This window comes from Pinus tabuliformis, chromosome 7 (genome assembly GCF_031772625.1).
Source record: "Pinus tabuliformis cultivar Carrire ecotype Pingquan chromosome 7, CPIR1, whole genome shotgun sequence".
Taxonomy (NCBI): Eukaryota; Viridiplantae; Streptophyta; class Pinopsida; order Pinales; family Pinaceae; genus Pinus; species Pinus tabuliformis.
Window position 1 is genome coordinate 877,500,569 of NC_142293.1, and position 5,325 is coordinate 877,505,893.

Consider the following 5,325-nt stretch of genomic DNA (forward strand, 5'->3'; position numbering starts at 1 on the left):
AAAAAATCTCCATGTGATATGGTGGAGATGCCAAACGAAGAAGATGAAGAACACTTGAACAAAGTTTTAGGACTTATAAATTCTTGGAGAATTCATCTTATCACATGAAGATCTCCCCAGGTTGACTTGTCCTTGTCACAAAGCACACCTCAATGTCACCCTAATGCATGGAAATGATAACTCCCTTAGGTTCAAAGCAGTAACATGATCTTATCTGCGTCTGGTCCAGCTTCTCTGGTATTACAAATGAAGGGGCCTAATTCATTTTTCATTTTGAATTGGGTCTTCTTCCTAGCTGATAGGAAGTTGACTTCATCAGAATTTATAATCTGCTTAAAGTATTCTAGCGCAAATATCCTCATGGGGAGGTATTTGGGCAATTTGTAAGGGGCAAGTTGGCATCCATATATTCTTATCTTTGTGTGGTTCTGGTATAAATACCAGTCACGCACTTTATTGTTCTTTGTCAACAGTAACACCCTTTTGATTCTTGACTGATTCTGGGCTGAGGGCTACTGGTTAGCATATTCATAACTAGATGGGAAAATGAATCAATGAAGTCCTTGTAGGAAAAAATAGTGGAGAATTTTTGGATCAATGGTGTCCAGTAGATAACTGATCTTGGATTTCCTTTGGTATCCAACTTTTGGATGCTAACAAGGAATTTTTTTGACTGATAGTATAAAAACATGTGAAACAATATAGATGAGTACTTGAAGACTCTCTCAGTTGGTAGTCTGGTGAATTTCTCATGCATTTTGTCTGCTATGAACTGAGCATAGTTATACATTGTAGCAGGAGGCTTGCCTGGGCAAAATATGGAAAGGAAAGCAAGGACAACCTCATCCACATGTTCATCAGAGGTGTAGCCTAAAATGCAGGAGAGCATGGTTATGATTTGTCTGCCTCTCTTAGAAAAAATGGTGGCAGCATATGGAGGAGTTTCTGTAGGAGTATGACACTCCTCTATGATGAAAGTTTGGAAAATTTGGGCTATCCTAGGAGGGTCTAACTTGGTGTAGAGGTCAAGCAAGCCTTCAATAGAAAGTGGGGTCTCATTTGGGCTTGGTTGGACTTGCAACATTTGGTTAATGGATTCTACAGTGATGGTGAATAAAACTTGTTGGTTAGGGGTGACAATGGCTCTTTGGCTGGGAATGTAGCAAGCATGATAGAAGTGGATGATTTATGGGAATGGGTGTACTTTTGGAAACAAATACTTGGGCAAATTAGACTCCCAAAGGTGAACGTCATCATTTTGGTTTAAGAACTTGTCCTTACTCCAGCAGTGGAGCTTTAAAAGGTAGGTAGAGGAAGCTGTGTCCTTTATTTGGAAGTCTTTGTCTGCTAATGCAAGGTGGTTGATGTCCAAGTGAGGGGTTTGCAGAGGTCTCACGTCCAAAGAGGTTTGGGAAGCCACAATTAGGTTTAAACATTTGAATTAGGCTTTCAGTGGTTTCAGGAGTGAGGTTTTAGAGGTTCTGGAACAATAGGTTGATAATTACAGTCTATGAAAAGGATTTGGGATATACAAATAAGTTACTCTTCAATTTCTAGAAGGTTTCTTAATTAATTCAATTAATTAACCTTTCAATTTAAACTATGTGTTTTCAAATTCAAGGGCCGTTCTTGGTTTTTTCCAAGAATACCTAGAAATTGATGGTTTGGCGTGCAAACTGGGTTCAATGATGAACGCAGAAGGTACTGTGGCTTCAACTGTCAATTGGTTGCTTCAATTGGGTATCAGGAGCATCTTCAGGCAGTAGAAGGTGGTTAAATTGGTCGTAGAGGTTTAAGGAGTCGCAAATGGCTAAGCAGCAGTTTGCAGTGAAAAGCGAGCAAAAAGAGCGAATTGGGGTTTTTTCAGCCTTTTAACAGGTAACAATCACATTTTGGCGTAGAAATTATAAATGAACAGTGGGCAATTTTCAGTTTAGGCGGGGATGTGGTTTTTTGAGCCATCGCATTGCTTTTGGAGGGCAGGAGGTATTTTTCACGAGCATGCGATCTAGTCTGGTGCTGCTACGTAGCAGAACAGTGCCCAGGCAAAACCGCGAATCTCACGTGCTCTCAGGGTATTATCGGTTGGACGATGAATCCGTGTGATATGGATGTACACAGTCAGATCTGGGGGTAGGATATCAGAGGGATATCATGCAGTTAAGTTGCACGAATAAAATCGGGAAAGTGATTTGGCAGGTCCTGACATTTAATTACAGATAATTGTAATTAATTAGTGCATAAGGTCAGGTTTTTTAATATAAGTAGTGGGTAAATAAGGTGGGACCACGGGTTATGTGGCGGGGTTTTTTAACTGCACCAAGGGTTGGTGGGTTAAAAAGGGTTGTCGGGAAATACAAAGTGGGGGATGTTAATTACATAATGCGGAGGCATAAAAACTTAGGATAAAGGGTTTTTTGTGGGTTTTTAAGGGGGAAAGGGAAATTAATAAGGGGGAAAAGTGATATTTGTAATGGGAAATGGGTTTCACACTAGGGAAAGGGGTTTTGGGAAGGGGGGATGATTCTTGAAGGGTAATTTCTAGGGAATGTGTGAAACCAAGGGGTAAAGGTCAAAATGAGGGAAAAAAGGGTATTTATAAGTAATGAAGGGATAATGAGGAAATTAACAAATAAGTATGTGGGGGTGTAGTGAAATGACGGGAAATTAGTAAAGAAGCTTGGTGAATATCATTTTTTTCTCACATTTCCTCCTGCACATGAAACATAGGCTTAAAGTGTGATAAATGAGCTTTTGACTTAGCAACCTTGTGCATTTGCAACATTTCTTCTACTTACCCTTTATTTACTCTAACATTTTCTCTTCATTTTAATGGGTGCATTTGAGCTTGCTGACCCTTTATTTCCTTTTCTTTTGATAAGAAAACTATCTAATTCTAACCTTATAACTTCCAATGGTTCAGATTAAACTGATGAGCTCATTCTTATTCTCTACCTAACCACTGATCTGCCAAGGTTGAACAGTTTGGCTAAATCTTTATTCTCTATCTATCAACATGAAATTTAAAGCATGAATGGGTCAAGATTAAGCTATTTGACCATCATGGATTGTGGCATTTCTGACAAGATGCACACAATCTTATTTTACAAAGTAAAGCAATGGTAGTGGCATTTGAATTTGCACACTTTCATGATCTATTTTTATTTCTTTTTGGGGTTCATATTTTCACATATTTTATCTTTTTTTTCTTTGTTTTTGTCCTTTGATTATTCTTTTGGGACATACCATCTTCACATTTTTTTATTTTTTTAATATGGGAAACATTTTGCAAAAAGAAAAAGTATGTATAATATTACAAGACTAACCATAGCCAATTCAAAATTATGAATCCTATTATTATAGGACCCTAACAGTATCATGCCACAAAAATATTTAGCATAATACATCAATGAAGTGGATATTTTGAGGTTGTGGTAGATAAAGGAGAAGAAGATATAAAAGGAAATAAAAGGAAAGAGAAGGGAGAAGGGATGGAAGGAGAAAAAAGGAAGAAGAAAAAGGGAGGCAAGATGAGTGTCACACATTTTGAAGGAACAACATATCATACCACAAAAATATTTGGTGCAATATATCACAAAAGTGAAAATATTTTGAGGTGCGATAAGTTTTATTGTGGCATAAGAAGATTCATGGAGGTTTGATATGCCACACCAAAAAGATATTTGGTGTGACATTTTATAAAAGGAAAGATTCTAGGGGGGATTATAACTATGGAAGCACAAGTTGGGGCCCATCAAGTGTAAGGTTGGCCTTGTCCAATAAGCTCCTCACTTGGGACAATTGTATCAAAAGGGGACGGATCAGTCCTAGACGTTGATGTACCCTTTGTAAATCAAATGAAGAAACTATCTATCATTCATTTGTCTCTTATCAATACATTAGACAAGTCTAGAATTTGGCTAAGTCTATGTTGTGTCTTTCTGTGACAACTTCAAACAAAGATTCTTTGATTAATTGTGTTAAAGACCGGGTTAATGATTTTTCAATTTCAACATATCTATAATTTCTTACTGTCCTTATTCACTCGATATGGTGGTTAAAAAATATGGCTCTTTTTCAAGATACACATATCCCGATTGAACTGGTGTTGGGGTCTATCGATTTAATTGTTAATTTTTTCAAAGTTGAACTAAAAAGTAAGAAGTTTTATGCTCAAAAAATGCTCCCTTTAGATCACTCAATCCCTTAGGGATTCTTTAATGGTGCTAGACAAGAATACCCCCCTATCTATGAAGCTAGTGCTATGATATTCTTAAATGAACATCATTTTTTTCATATCAAATATGCTCCATGCCAGGGCACAAACATGAGAGTCTCTAGGCTATTTTCTATGTGGCCAACCAAAAAGATTCCAAGCACCTACAAATTTGGGGGGTGTATGCATCGAGCTGGGTTACACTTTTTGGCAAAGAAAGTGTGTGTTTTGGTGAAAAAAGGATGCTCGATCAAGCCTTTTTAAGTGCACGATCGAGCAATTTTTAAGTGCTCAATTGAGTTGTTTAGGGGCTTAAAAATAGCTTGATCGAGTGTTTAAATCCAACCTCAATTGAACTCATTTCTAACTTGAATGAGGAGCTCGACTTATCTGTATGGTGCACAACGCACGGTTGGTGGCGGTTAGCTTTTTAATGGCTTGATCAAGATCAATAAATTGATCGATTCACCAGTTAACCACCTACACAACACGATCAAGGGTTTATTTAACGTTTGATCAAACTATTTGAATTTTAAACTCATACACTTGATCGAGCTCTTAAGGTCCTAAAAATCACAGTTTTAGCACCCCTTCTATAGATTTCTCTGCAACCCCAATTTGTACCCTAGAAGATTTAGGGCATAATTTTTCCTTAAGTGACAGAGTTAATTATGTTGGATTCGTGAAAGACTTCTCTATCCAATGGCATATGGGTTTGATACTTTCAAATTCATATGATATCTTTCATCTAATTTCTTTTAAACATAATGTTTGAAATTGTTTTGGAAATTTTCAAAGGGGTTGAATAAAAAATAAATAATGTAAAATATAAACAATGAAAAAAATTCAAAAAATACCACTATCTTCATTTACGAATCCTTTCAAAAGGTTACTCTTGGTTTTTCAATTTATTTAAACAGTTGAAAAACATTTTACGTGACCACATGTGTCTGCAAAATGCAATTGAAAATATTACTTTTCCAACTTCAAAAAATAATAAAAAATATATTTTTTCATAGAAAAATATTTTTTTAATATGCAAAACTTTGACCTCTCTGTGTGGATCATGCTCATATATATATATATATCTATTTTAAAAATTACACATT